At 32.4% G+C, this 16,056-nt stretch overlaps 1 protein-coding gene and 1 long non-coding RNA gene across 3 annotated transcripts in view; one reads left to right on the top strand and one right to left on the bottom strand.

The window, feature by feature from the left end:
* Nucleotides 1-16,056, bottom strand: part of LOC105219400 (probable phospholipid-transporting ATPase IIB) — a 38,023-nt gene that overhangs the window by 11,117 nt on the left and 10,850 nt on the right. The window lies entirely within an intron of this gene.
* Nucleotides 97-15,568, top strand: LOC128920444 (uncharacterized). 2 transcript variants are annotated; one of them, XR_008470519.1, is made up of 3 exons: nt 97-794; nt 874-6,875; nt 6,946-15,568. It is a non-coding gene; the product is annotated as an uncharacterized LOC128920444 (long non-coding RNA). The 2 variants fall into 2 exon arrangements; XR_008470518.1 differs by having other exon boundaries at nt 874-7,074; nt 7,130-15,568.

The following is a 16,056-nucleotide window of genomic DNA, read 5'->3' as shown; positions in this document are numbered from 1 at the left end:
CGAGTGTGATGGCACGTTTTGTTTTCATTGCGTTACACTGCAGCGTCTGTCACAAGCGTGTGAGTAGCAAAACTGCTGAGTGTGTATAGAAATGGCAGCTGTGCTGTGGTGGCAACACTGTTTTGACGTTGTTGCTTTCGTCAATTTCTATTTTCTTTGTCTTTGCTTTATGCCAATTCTATTGTTGTTTTTTGTTTTGATTTTGAATTTTCTTGTTTTTTTTATTTTTATTTTTGTTTGAGTTTTGCTTTGCTTACGTATTTCGTAAGCAATTGCTGCAAATCAGCTGTGCGAAGAGTATGTGGTGTGGATGTTTGAGAAAAGAAGAGTGTATTTGAAAAGAGTGGGTTTGAAAATTTTTGGTTTTTATTACTTTACATTTTGAATTTAATTTTTGATTTTTTTTTTTTTAATTTCAATTAATTTTTTTTCACGTAGACGCAGCTGTATATATTTGATATGCATATTACTTATAGAAATGTATGTATACAATCGCACAATCAATCATTTTCATCTGATATGAAATGTAAAATTTGTTTAGAAAATTCTAAAAATAAATACAAATTAAAGGCAATTTCTTAATATCCAAATCTGTGTGACTATAAACACGTTGCTGTGATCAGTGAAGCGTTGAAATCACAAATCAAATGGAATACAAATTTTAGCAAGCAACAATGTACGAGTATTGGTGAATTCTTTGGAAGCCGCACAGTTGGACCGGCACCTCAAGTAAATCGAAAGAAAAAATTCTAAAAATAAATCGTGTTTTTGGCGAAATGAAATAAGAGTGTTGAGTACGTGGCTACCAATTGGATGTAAATTAAACGCAAATAACGCTAATTTATATAAAATGTCAATTTATTTTATTTCTAGCGTGGAAAATCTTAAAATTAAACTTTACAATTCGTTTCAAATGAGATTAACAATGCTCCCAAATATTGGATAACCTCAAAATGCAGAGAATACAAGTAGAAGCTCTTCAAAAAAGGTTTCTTTTATAAATATATATATAAACATAAGCCGACAAGTTCTTGAACATTATTAATTATGTACGAAAGTGAAATAGAAATTATATAAGAGCAAAAGTTGGTGAGATTACTAGAAATATATATGTATAAATATCGAAAAATCCATTTACGTCTTAGCATTTCAATTCTCCCCATTTATTGCCGCGCCAGCTGTCGTTGCTAATTTGTTTATATATTAATTTAACATGTAATCGCGAAATTCTTTATAAATACATATATATATATATATGTTTGCACATTTGTATTTATATTTTTAAATGTATTTGCTTTCTTCAATTACTTTGTGTATACTTCCAGGGAACACAACTTCCATATCAATTGTTACAACACCCTTTCGTGTCGACTTATCGCAAATTACTGAAATTCATTAAGTCGACAGTCTGAGTGTTGTTGTATTGTGATTTTGTGCGAACCAGCGACAGTTGTTGGCATTGTAATGGCTGATAGCTAGTTCATGCCACGTGGCCAGGCAGTTATGTAAAACTGTTGGCATAGTTTGTGTGTATATTTGTATTATTAATTTTTAATTATACTGTTCGAATGAAAGTGCTGCTGCTCAGTCAATTTGAACAATCTGTTTAATTACATCAGTCATAATGGATTCTTACATTACGATTCTTACATTCACTCGTACATTTATTATTGATTTTCTGGTTATTATTGTATACAATTTTATAGAAAGATAAAAATCAGTTTGAAAAGTGCGCACAAAGCTTATAGCTTGTTGTAAAGGTCAAAGGTCGAATTTTTTAGTGAATATAAAATGAACTTTCGCTTAAATTTTTAATTGAATATCGGTCAATCTAGCATAGTATTATGACTTTAGAACTTAACTGTAAAATTTATTCATTGCTTTTATTTATTTATTTCAAATTGTTCAAAAAGAGCACTGGCAAATATGCAAAAAATCTCTCAGTCAAAATAATTATTTTTTTTTTAATATTTTTGCGGTTTTTTAACTTTTCTAATTTGAAAGCAACATTTTTTTTTATGAAAAATGTTTCATTTCATTTTATTTTGTTTTATTTTATTTTATTTAATTAATTTTAATTTTTTATTTTATTTAATTTTATTTTATTTTATTTTATTTAATTTAATTAATTTAATTTAATTTAATTTTATTTAATTTTATTTTATTTAATTTAATTAATTTTATTTAATTTTATTTTATTTCATTTCATTTCATTTCAACGACGAGCTGTGAATAACCAAACAATTACCTACATCGTTACATACAGCATGAATTTCAAATTAAAAATAACAATTGTGCTGCATACAAGTCACGTCACCATTTGACTTTTCACAACGTCCACAATTCTTTTTTTAACAGAGCCACGTGAAATTTACAGACCACCTCATTGATCGATTCATTAACAAGTTGTGGCGTTTAGACGTATTTATTTCATAGAAAGAGACAACAACATATACGATGAACACACCTCGTATATATAACGAGAATTTTGAAATGTCTAATTGTAAAAAGAATGTCTCCTAAATACTATTTTTTCCTATTTCCAAAAATAAAGAGAACCTAAATGGGGCCGTCATTCTATAAGCATACGAGAAATCGCTAAAAGAGTCTAAGGCTTTTCCAAAAATCGAGTTTGAGAAGAGTTTCGATGATTGGAAGATATCGAATGGGGACTATTTTGAAGGAGACAACATAAATGTAGACGAATGAATACATTTTTTTTTTCAAAAAAACGAAAATTCCCGTTATTTTTTGTACACACCTCATATTTATATGTATTCGTTGAAATGTTTGCTATAAATATTACAAATTTACAAAATTGAGAACACTCGTGCGGCTATTTAAGTACTTACTTTCCTATAGCGTCAGCAGATTTGTGGTAAAATTAAAGAACGACTAAAGCGGGCAGAGAGAGGCCCATGTAACGGCACGTTGTCTCGGATAACCAAAGAGTCAATAAAAAAAAGCGATAAGTGCTAAGGTAAGCGCTGAGGTACTAGAAGAACAAGTGTAAAAAGTACAAAATAAAAGTAAAAATAAAAACAAAATCATAAAAAAGAAAAGCAAAAATATGTACAAAAGAATCTTAACTGAGAGTTGGTACGCAATGGCATGTCAAACAATGCCGTTAAAGGTAAATGACTTTAGCTGACATTTCTGTTTCCTACCCTGCTGTTTTCCTACCCTGCTACGCGCTTTATTATTTATTTATTTTATAAATTGTTTAGCGCATTTTTGTTTATTTTTAGCAGCATAATAGCTTGGATTATATATGTATATGTAAGTATATAATCTTGGTGCCCTGCGTCGGTAACCCGCGTTGATATGTTTTGTTCATAAATCTTGCTAAATTGGCGAAAAATCTCTGCATGAAAGCCAAAGTAGTTGACACAGGCCAACCAAAAAAAGCCAGCATTCCTGACGAAATTTATATGTAAACGCAGAAACGATTACAATGGTAAAGGTGTTTGAGACAACAACAACTCACCGCCTTTACATTGGTTATAGAAATATGAAGTCTCAGCATTGTTGCCACACACATACATTTGTATATACACTTACCACCATTCACACCATTTTGTAATTTAGGTCAAGCTACAAATGACTAATCTCTGTTGAGTTCCAGTGAATAAGCGCTTTAAGCTATAAGTCTTTCAAGCGAAGCGCGAGTCAAAATTTCGATGACAAATCAGAAAGCCCTTACGCATGAGTTTACGCATAATTTTGTGGTGTGTATTTAGTCACGCCTGGTTATTTTAGTTACAATTATTATGGCACTACTTACGTCAAAGTTTTCAGAAGGAGTTTCAAAAGCAGAATCACTAGTTCAAAGAAGAAAAAAGTACAGACAATTTTCTGGATTCTCTTATCTCTTTTATTTAAAATAGAGATTATTTCAGCTTTCCATTCATCTCACGTTGCACCGTCTCTCGACCTCGAGCTTTTGCTGAGTTTTTTCGAAGAGTTCTCAGTATAATTTTTAGAACTTCAGAAATAATGGGGAACCAATGTTCATTAAGTGATTTCCATTATATTCAAATGAATTTCGAGTAAAAGTATATATTATAAGTCTTCATACTGGCTAAAGCTCAACCTACACCATCTTGTCTGATACGACAACAGCCCATAGCTTCAAAGGAACAATATCCATGACTTCCATTTTAGTGCAGCAATATCTTTAAATTCTGGATAACTAATGGGTTCATAAGTTTTTAGAACAAATTGAAAACAAACCCTCAGCAAAACAATTTTTTGAATCTATTAAAGTCTGATTTTTTTAGGAAAATATGGGTGTATTATATACTAGGAATTTTTTACTTCAATACAAAATAAATAAATTATAGGCCTTCTTGCTGGTTAAGGCTCAACCCACATCGGATTAGTCAAGACATCTTTTCTTGTCTGATATGACAACAGCCCATAGCTTCATATGTCACAACGAACAAGACGAGTGTTATGCGAGAGCAAAATACGTGTTTGTGCCTTATTAGTCATAGACTTTTTTGATTAATCCAGTGTGTGTTGGCCTAAGGGTACTGATTCCACGTCTTAAGTGCCATGATTAATGAATCGAAGAACTTGTAGAACGATTTGATCGGCTTTTAAATCGTGATTTTTTTTAGAAAATATGGGTGCATAAAATTCTCGGAACTAACATTCTTTTTTATTTAATACAATCTATAATCCATTTCGCTCAATAAAAAGGTATACAAAATGAAATTGAGTTCTTTCTAAAATTTTGCGACTTGTCATGTCTATTTCATTTTAGTTGCCGTGTTCATCAACGCTTTTCAATTAATTCTGATTCATTTCTGTAGACATTTCGCAAGAATTTCACTTGAATTGTCAACCCAAAGCAACTGATAAGCGCACCACGTTTATTTGCAGTAAATGCTGATAGTGGCTCTATCAATAGTTACTATTTGTCACTTGGCGAGCACTTTAAAATGCAAATAGCACACGAATAGCAATTGTTGGAAATAAAAAGTATAAACTTAAATGTGGTTATTTATATAGTAAAGGCTATTTATAAAGTGTGCGTACGTTTCTTGATAAAAGACCGAATGATCTTGATAAAATATTTGCTTAATACTCAAGTTTGAAAATTAAAATAATGAAATCGACTGTCAAAATGTCACTTTAAAGCATTAAATGATAATATTCATCTGGATTTTAGATTAATTAGCGATGTTAAAAAAATATAGACAAAATAAATATAATAATCAGAATTCTAATTATGAAATAACGACGCGATAATTTCAATACACCTAATAGTAGGTTCATGACATTCGTCGAACACAAACTACTACTACAACAACAAAGAATTTGGAATCGCAACACGTGTTTTAGGCTGAGCACAGTGTATAGTGGGATGAATTGTATGGAAGTATGGAATCTTCGAGAGATTTTGGGTAGTTCAATTGCGAAGTACGTGTAATATTTTGGATTATCTGGGTGATAACGGTTTGAATCTGTTCCGAACTGTTATGAAATTTTTTCCAGCATGATCTCATGGATCAAATGGAATGGAATGTTTTTGTGAACCCAATGGAGAGTTTTAAAGTTTATTTTAACGACTAAAGAAGGAAAGATGAGTGTCTCATATTCAATTCATCAGTCGAATCTCTTTGTTGAGATCACACCTCCTTCCTTCACTTCTGGAATCAAAATTCGAAACTAGAAAATATAAAGATAACCCAATTATCTAATCTCTCGCATGCGAAAGTTATAATTTCAAACACACAAAAGAAAACCCGAAAACTAAGCAAATAAATAAAAGAAAGCATTCATTGTTTACAAAATGCGGCAAAAATCAACACCCACACAAAGCAAATCTATTACTGACACACAAAAACATACAGACAATGGCAGCGAAGAGTAAATAGAGATATGAATGTATGTATGACACCGTCCTATTATAAAATATGGCACACAAACGCCATGAAAGATGCCAAGGAAAAGTGAAAAACAGCGCCGCAGAGCCAACGAATGATCGAATGAAGACAATTGAGCGGACCACAAAGGGTAATATAAATTTTGTTGCTGTTGTGGTTGTTGGTTTTTGGCTTGTTGGTCGAAACAATGGCAAATTCGCTTTCATTTAATAAGACTTTATTATGTACATTTATAATATAAAATAAAAGGGGCGTTTTGCTTCATATAATTTATAGACCTCATTATTTCATGAAATATTTGTTGTTTAATTAATTTAATTAGGTTGTCATTTTTTTAGTTACTGTATTTAAAATTTCACATTTTAATAAATTTATATTCTTTTTTCTTTACTTTACCAATTTTACTTTGACATTACACCACAATTTTTCGCCTAAAAGTATGCAAATTAAAAATTGTTGCCTACATTTAGGAGAAATGTTAAATAACAATAATACTAAAGGCAAGGTATTTCAAGTTTTTTTACTTTAAATATATTTTGATATAAATATGGATCACATTACCAGAGCTCTTATTATGAAACCCAAAAAGGTATGTAATTTTTAAAGAATTCCCTTTAAGTTGGTATTTGTATGTATACATTTTTTAATTATTATGATATGTGTCTCATTTCTTTTATTAAATATATAACAGAATATAATTATTATCAAAACACATAGTCGCAACTGGAAAATGCTTTCCTCTCATAAACAATTAACCTCACATATACTTTGTGACATTATTAGAGCAGAACTGCAGAAAAGGCCATCCAAATGACAGACAGGTGCGGAACTCATGGCGAGGTTTATTAAAACAACCAATGAGCACGATTCGGTATACAGTAGAAATGAAAAGTAATGGTACTTCGATATTAACAATTAACAAAATTAGAGACAGTTGAAACCGGAAACATCTTAAGTCAACGATTTTGAGATCGAGTGTAGGTAACTGATGACAGATAAAATAACCACTTTCAAAAGATTTGCTTCTAATTTTTCGGAATATATTTACTAGTGAACTTTTCCATTCGCAATCACGTGCCCAATGTACAACATTTCATTAGTTAAAATTATTTATTATGCCCTGAAAAGGATATATTAAGTTTGTCACGAAGTTTGTAACACCCAGAAGGAAGCGTCGAAGGTATATATACGAACTAGTCCTTCAGTTTTTAATATATCGTTTTGAAATTTTGCAGATGTTATTTTCTCTTCAAGAAGCTGCTCATTTGTCGGAACTGCCGATATCGGACCACTATATCATATAGCTGCCATACAAACTGAACGTTCGGAATCAAGGGCTTGTATGGAAAACTTCCGCATTTTACTACATATCTTCATGAAATTTGGTGTGAGTTATTGTTCATAGAAATAATTTAATCTACGAAAATTTCAGATCGGTTCACTATAGCATATAACTGCCATACAAATCGGACGATCGGAATCAATGGCTTGTATGGAAAACTTCCGCATTTTACTACATACCTTCACGAAATTTGGTGTGAGTTATTGCTCATAGAAATAATTTAATCTACGAAAAAATTGTTCAGATCGGTCCACTATAGCATATAGCTTCCATACAAACTGAACGATCGGAATCAAGGGCTTGTATGGAAAACTTCCGTATTTTACTACATATCTTCACGAAATTTGGTGTGAGTTATTGTTCATAGAAATAATTTAATCTCCGAAAAAATTGTTCAGATCGGTTCACTATAGCATATAGCTGTCATACAAATCGAACGATCGGAATCAAGGGCTTGTATGGAAAATTTTCGCATGTGACGTGGTATCTTCACGAAATTTGGTGTGAGCTATTGTTCATAGAAATAATTTAATCTCTGAAAAAATTGTTCAGATCGGTTCACTATAGCATATAGCTGCCATACAAACTGAACGTTCGGAATCACTGGCTTATATGGAAAATTTTCGCATTTGACGTGGTATCTTCACGAAATTTGACATGGATTACTGCTTAAGGAAATAATATAATTTTTTTTTTATATCATCATTCTTTTTAAATTCACTGTATAATTTTGCAAACAAGTGCATTGCATCTAACGCCTCGGCGGAGACATTCTCTGAAGTGTTGCACAGTTTCTTTTTACCGTGGGCTGCTGCATAAAAATTTATTAATGTGCGCAAGTAGACACATACACACATATTTATACGAACATATATGTACAAGTATATAATAAGTACATGTGCTGTCACTATATAATGTGTTTTATGTCAACAGCAAAACAAAAGACAATGAAAACAATTCACTTGAAGGCAACAACATGCCCATTTATACTTATTTTGCACACAACTGTATGTTTTTATGAAAAAAAATATGAGAGAAAAGAAAAAGAAATAAAAAGGTGGGAAATAAAAAAAAAAAAAAACAAAATAAAGCAATAATAATAAAAACAAATACAGAAAGTGGCAGAGCAATTTAAGGTTATGGCTGGTTTTTTCTATAGAAGGTCTATGCAAGCAAGAAGCTTTGTCTATCATAACGTCCGAACCAAACAGTTTTCAAGTTTTGAGATTTAATATATGTATAACTACTAAAGACCTCTTTCCAAGTCGACGGCATTCTTTGAACCATTTCGGTCCCATCATTCGCTGGTTCACCGTATGTTTTAATGATTATTTTAGCACCCGTAATTGAAGAGAACCCATTGCAGCCTTAGCTTTTCGACCAGTTATCAATCGTTGTTGTGCCAACTTCGTTTATAATCACTATGGTTTCTTCAAACTGAAGACTTTTAAGGCTCCACTTTGATACACCGTTCTACTACTATTGCATCAGACAATATTTCTATGGCTCGACAAACGATCTCATAGAGATTTTTTTTTATAAATCAGAATTTCAATATTTCTACTAAACTTCAATAGGAATATACATATGTATACCCTAAGAAGGGTAGACAAATACTGTTCCAAGGTATCATATGGTATTTACAATCGTTCTCGACTTTAAGGTCTTAATAAAGTATATTAACTAACTATTGTTCGTCTGGGTTTTAAAGAAGAAAGAAATCCCGAAAGTATCTCTAATCTGAAGATTTTTTCGGATATAAAATAAAGTCTCGAAATCTCGTAAATAAATAGTGAGGTTTTGGAAGATCATCTATTATCATTAAATGAGATCAGTACCCTAATGATCTTAAATTCCGGAGAGACAACAAGACATTGGGATGATAGAACGCTATCAAAAAAAAAGGAACTTTCCTTAAGTTTTTTAAATATTAAACCGAGCTCTAGTAGCCTTTACACACAGTGAAAACCACTATATAATTTAATATGCGGAAAAGTGTAGGTGGGTAATGAGTGTTATGTGCTGTACTCAACTAACCGAGATAACTAAGTAGTACACACATACACGGGCATATACACAGTCATACCAGTGGCAGCTAGACAGATAGTTGTTGCCACAGACGCAATGGCTGATGAGTGGCAGCTGTGTAGTAGTAGTGTGGCATACAAGAGGCCAACAACGTGAATGACAGTGTTTGACAAGGTTCATAAGGTGTAAAGGATGTGACGACCAAAGGCGTGAACCACATTTTAGCGCTATACTAACCTACTGATGCGGTAGTCACTTAACAAACAGTTGTTATTGTTGTTGCAGTTGAAAGTGAAAAACAAAAAGAAAAAACAAAAACAAAAACATGAAATGTTTATTTAAACTTGGCGCCTGTCACTCATTAGCAAGAAAAATATATGGACGCGGGTGTGGGTTGCATACAAACAGACATGTGGCGGAGCAGCTCTTTTAGCCCCACGAGCGTGTGTTGGCAATTTGTTTGGGTGTGCGACGGCGTTAAGTAGGCGTTGAAGTGCGCGTGTACTCGTACTCTGCCTTGACATTTTATTTTCTATGATGGAAAAAAAGTGTTGAAAAATAAAAAGTACAATAACTGAAGTGGCAACCATCGCAGCCAGCTTCCTGTTTGGCTAAACAAATTAAATGGGTTTAAAAATGGCTAAAACCTTCTGGAATGTAAACTAATTGGAACTATGTAAAACAAAGAGAGTTCGTACAACCACGGAAGGAAAAATAAGCTCGTTGATAATGGATTATTCAAATTGACGGACTCAGTCGGATTTTAATAGTAAGCAAAGTTCGTGAAATCAGAACCTGCTGAAAACCAGAATAAAATCAATAAAATCCATTAATCTTATAGGTAAGGTTAAAGGTTTAGATCCCCGCAAATACAGAGAATCTTACTGAGACAGATTAGACTGTCCATTGTGACAACCGTAAAAACTCCTAACGGATCAGTAAGATCCGTATGTTGCGATGAAGCGCTTGGACTCAATAATAAAGTTCTTAAGTCGGCTAATGTCGATTCCAGTCACTTGTGTTTTAACCAAAGTCTGGCGAATGCTGGACATTGTAGGAGGAAGAGCTTGGACGATTCCTCTTCGCCTTTCTCCAAACAGCTTTGACAACTAGCGTCTGATATGATCCCTAGCCTCACCGCGTGTGTGCCTATTGGACAATGCCCAGCAAGCACTCCAATGATCGCGGAGAGATGATCCTTACTGAGCGACAGTAGCTCCATCGATTAGTCTTATAGATGTGATTAAAAAAATCGTATATGTATTTATTTCTGACAACTCAAAGATGTCTAGAATCTTATATCCTGATCTTTAGAAAATTCTATATTTATAAAAAAGTTCTCGAGTCATCCCAATAAACTAAAAGTCATGGTTTGCTAAGTAAAAGTATCTTGTAAATAAATTAATTAATTCCTTTCGAATGGTATGAGCTTCAGAAATCTTGGAAGAAGAGACTCCAGTATATACTATCTCAATTAAGAACTGATCTTTAATATAAATAATAGCCGCACATGATATCATATTATGTCAAGAACAATATGACTGAACTATTTTAAAAACATTATGTTGATAAAGATGTATCCGGTGAAAGAAAGGGATGACATAATCTCTAAGATCGAGCATAGAAGTTAATACCTAAAATTTAGAACTAAATGAGAGCTAAAAATTAACAATTTTTTCATGAAAAAGTATTTGAGTTTCAACAGTTTAGAAACTTATAGATTATAAAGACAAACCTAGGGAATTCCCGATACAAAGAACACATTTAAATTCTATCTGAAACTGTTCTTGAACAATGAGTCTACTATGAATCATTAATAGTCATAAAAGACATGACAAGTCATAACCATTGTACTCACACTTCATTTGAACTTTCTTTGCCTTCTTCACAGTTCAAGCGATGATTTCAAAAATCAAAAGAAAGGGTGAAACAAAAAGTCATCGATTGTTTGTGAGAAAACAACACTAATCATACAAATGAACAATAAGATAGCAAATTATGGAAAACAATGAAAGCAAAAACAAAAAAAAAAAACAATGAAAACTAAAGAAAGTGACAAGAAAAATTGCAACATTGCATGGAAATTCTTAGTTAAGTGAGGCATAAAGCAAGTGGAAAATTCAATTAGGCGTCCAACTGACAATGCATGGCATGGTATATAGAGCTGCCTGCTGTCAAGTGCTAGAGTAGAGTATAGTCAAGTGTAGGTGTACCGAGCAGAGTCTCAAGTGTATTAAATGCAAGTTTCCAGCGAATGTACAGAGGTGGTTGCGTTAGGTGGCTTACAAAAGACGTCAAAAAAAAACTAAGTCACTAAAGGCGGCGCCAATTGTGGCGGCGGCGGCGGCGGCGGCGGCGGCGGCAGCGACTAAACTAAAATGAAAGGCATTGAACTAAAATAGCAAAAAGACAAGTGCGAGTGTTTCGTAACAAAAGGCAGGGCTTTAAGCTGCTTCAATATTTATTTAGCCAAACAAATAGATATAAAGTAAGTTACGCAAAAAAGGTAAAAAGGGTGCGTCACGCTGCAATACATATGGAGATAGTCATATGTGCTTCGAAATGTTGGCACATTAATATTTAATGTTGCAATAAAATTTAATGTTTATGACCAACTGTTTGTTGCGTCATATCTGCTAATTTATTTAAAGGTGTGAGATCATTTCACACCACAAGTGACAAAATCAATATTGCTTGGCTTATTTGGCACTGAAACGCGGCTGAAGTTGGAGAATTTTACTTTTGGTAAGTAGAAATTAGTAAAATACTTGAAATAGATGCCTACAATTAGGCGCAATGGCAATTTGAGTGTAGCCACACACATAAAGCGCCTCAACAAGTTTGAAATGAATGCTTTTTCTCAAATTTTCTTTAATCTTAACTTAAATCTACATTTAAAATGTGAATTTTATATAACCACCATTACACCCACGGTCATAATCTTCATTGCTATATCATGGAAATGTTTATACATCACATTTAGCGTCGTTTTTATATTTCAACTGAGTGTGTGGGTAGTATTCCTGAGAATAGAGGAAACTAAAAATGTATTTCTGTGATTATATATTAACGACTTGTCGTATGCCATAAACACATGTAAATATGTAGGCGAGTTGTATGAAAATAGCCCGCAGGGTGCTTATTGACATAAATGAACTTAGTGTAGTACAAACACTTGTTATTTTCAATATAATTTTATACCAGTTTTTATACTAGTCTCTAACTTTTATACCCGTTGTTGTTCGATTCGCTTGATTTTTATACCCTGAACAGGGTATATTAAGTTTGTCACGAAGTTTGTAACACCCAGAAGGAAGCGTCGGAGGCCCTATAAAGTATATGTATATATAAATGATCAGTATGTTGAACTGAGTCGATTTAGCCATGTCCGTCCGTCTGTCTGTATATATACGAACTAGTCCCTTCAGTTTTTAAGATATCGTTTTGAAATTTTGCAGATGTTATTCTCTTCTCTTCAAGCAGCTGCTCATTTGTCAGAACTGCCGATATCGGACCACTATATCATATAGCTGCCATACAAACTGAACGATCGGAATCAAGGGCTTGTATGGAAAACTTCCGCATTTTACTACATATCTTCACGAAATTTGGTGTGAGTTATTGTTCATAGAAATAATTTAATCTACGAAAAAATTGTTCAGATCGGTTCCACTATAGCATATAGCTGCCATACAAACCGAACGATCGGAATCAAGGGCTTGTATGGAAAATTTTCGCATTTGACGTGGTATCTTCACGAAATTTTACATGGATTACTGCCTAAGGTAATAATATAATCTCCGAAGAAATTGTTTAGATCGGTTAACTATATAACCTTAATGTTTCTAGCAAAAAACCCGGCTAAAAAGAATTAGTAAAATGTTTTCTTTTTTTTTACTTACTTTTTCTTACGTCTTTAGATTTGCTTAAACACATAGTTACTAAAAGAAATGCACCTGTGAAGGGTATATTAGCTTCGATACAGCCGAAGTTTTTTTTCTTGTTTTTAGTTATTTCCGAGGTTTTCTCATATTCAAGGTGAAGGTGAGATTTGGTTAAAGGGAGATTTCTTGATATTTACGACGACAAATAAACCCTCAACTCATTCATTCAACTCATGGGTCCTATAACGGCCTAAAATAAAAAGGCTTATATTTCGAATATCATAAAAGAATATTCTAGACTGAGAAAATGCAAGAATGTAAGAATAGTTGCATTCTGAGCTCTAAAACTAAGTGCTGGTTCAAATCGATCATAAAGTTGGGTATCACAGTGGTCCTTAGTATAGAGTACTAAATATATACCGTATATTTTCGAGTTCTTTTAAATTTGGAGTAGTATTATACACGATTTCTGAATTCGTGTATGTGCTGAGTATTTTATGGAATTTAGATTAGATAGATTTTTTAGTACCGAGTTACTCTGGATTACCTTAAGAATCGACTTCAATAACACTTCTTACAAAAATAAGCTATTCTATAACAAAGACTTCAAAGGCTCTGTCTTCGTGTCGATTTTCGATATACCACCTTTTCCTTAACTATTTAACTGTAATTTTAATCAAGCCATATAATCTGAGACGTTTACAGAAACTTGACATTACGAGCAATAAAATAAATAGCAAGTAAGGAATAACAAATTTTACTCACGCGAAATAAAGATTTTTTCATTATTTCTCGTACTATTTTACGATTTGAGACATGCGAAACTCGTCATGCAACAATTCAATAAAGCGTCGTAGTTCACAAAAAGGGTGGCACCACTACGCCAAAGTAGCGTTAGACAAATTTTTCGAAACTATTTACAACTACAGTTTTGGTATTTAGACGTCTACGGGCAAAGTTAGTATCTGTATCTAAAGGCAGCAAGTTCGGTTATAGCGCTTGTTTGTGAGTGAATTTTATGGATTTCTGCATTTTGTTTGACAGTAAGTATTGACTACAATGCAGACACAACAACTTAGAAGGGTGTGTATATCCAGCGCCAGTTTAGCACTTTGACATTAAGCAGCCAATTGTTGGGGTCACAAAGGCGAAAAACACTTCGGGCAGTAAGGTCAATGCGGCAGACACGAAAATAAATGAAACCGTATACTAACTTTTGTTGTTGTTGTTGTTAATACCTACGCGACACGTGCGTCGCTCTAAGCAATGTTCGTATGTCTTTTGTCAGCTGCATTTCTTTGGTGTATTTTTACTTGCACTTTTTTCAGATTTTATTTGGTTTCTGTAAACTTTTCTCTTCCTGTCGCATCCGAATCAGCGTAGCAGTGCATTTTCTAGAATTTTAAAGTTTAAAATAAATGCGCTGAACTATTGATTGTTACATTGCTATGTGTTCTGTGTGTGCTATGTGTTCTGTTTGTTTTAGCTATTTTAGTCATCGTAATAGTCAATATATTGTCGTCAATGGCTAGCTGTTGGCTTTCCAGCTGAGTTGAGTTGTGCATATGGCACTTGAATAGCGTCTGCTCTTTATTTGCTCTTTGGTGTTATTTCTAAGTACGGACATGTGATGTGTTACCATATGTGGTTGTAATGAAAACATTTGTGTTGAGTCAATATTTTTTCCAATTAATTGGTTTATATTTAGAAAATCATGCAACTTGAAAAAATAAAATTTGCTGAAAATAATATCAACAAAAAGAAAAAAATAGTTTTCGATTTTTCAAATAGATTTTGAATTTAATAATTTTGCTATAAAATTATAGCGTCCTACAAAATTTGTAATTTGCAAAAATACTGCTTTCGAATCTGCTTAAATAACCTAAGCTTTGAAAATTATTGAAATTCAGACTTGCTATAAAATTATAGCAAACAAAAAAACAGTTAAACAGCCAAAATTGTGTTTTAAATATGCTTAAATAGCTTAAGCTTTGAAAATTACTGAATTTCTATTTTGCTATAAAATTATAGCAACCAGAAAAATTGTGCTTATGCTTAGATTTACACTTGAGAAACATTTTGGAAACTAAAATAATGTCTTTCGAAGCTTTTCTGAGACTTTTTCAGAGCAATAAAAAATATTAAAGCATATATAATATTACGTATTATAGGTAATGAAAAGCAAAGGCAAGATTATTATCGTTTATTTAGAGATTTAACTGAGTAAAGTTTATTACTTCCACGATTATTTTAAACCTGATAAAAAAAAATTGTACATACACATATGACGTATGTATGTATCTTATTGCATGTTTGCCATAAAATGATAAGCAACATGTATGCCACCAAAGAGATATAGACAGTCATAAACATTATGCCGGTTATTGTGCAATTTTAATTGTATTTGTTTGAGCTATCCAAAATATACAAATTAATTATATTTTGTTATATAAATATATATATATATATATATACTTATATATACTTCGGCTTACTACAGGATTACTACGAAAATGTGCATAATGCGGGATTAAATATTATATAAATGCTCAAAAATGATAGAAAATTAAAGAAAATACAATGTAATAATTTTTTGTTCCGAAATTTTCAAATGAAAGTTAAAATTTTAGTTTCCTATAAAAAATTATGGTAAATATTTTCGCTTTATTTTAAGTTTTAGAGCAACTGTGTTATAATAGAGCAACTTTGTGCTATAAATAACATGATGCGTAAGTTCCTATAAAATTATAGGAACTTTTATAGCACATAAATTATGATTTTTATGTATGCAGGAACAACTTGGCGACCACTTTTTGTTGCTTTCAAACTTTGAAGCAATAAAATCATATTAAACATGTATGCTTGTATGTCTCTAAAGCTTTTGAATGCGTCTCATATACCAAAATCG

The sequence above is a fragment of the Zeugodacus cucurbitae genome, chromosome 3 (genome assembly GCF_028554725.1).
Source record: "Zeugodacus cucurbitae isolate PBARC_wt_2022May chromosome 3, idZeuCucr1.2, whole genome shotgun sequence".
NCBI classification, from domain to species: Eukaryota; Metazoa; Arthropoda; class Insecta; order Diptera; family Tephritidae; genus Zeugodacus; species Zeugodacus cucurbitae.
The sequence above is the reverse complement of the archived record's forward strand: the minus strand, read 5'-3'. Positions and strand labels throughout refer to the sequence as shown.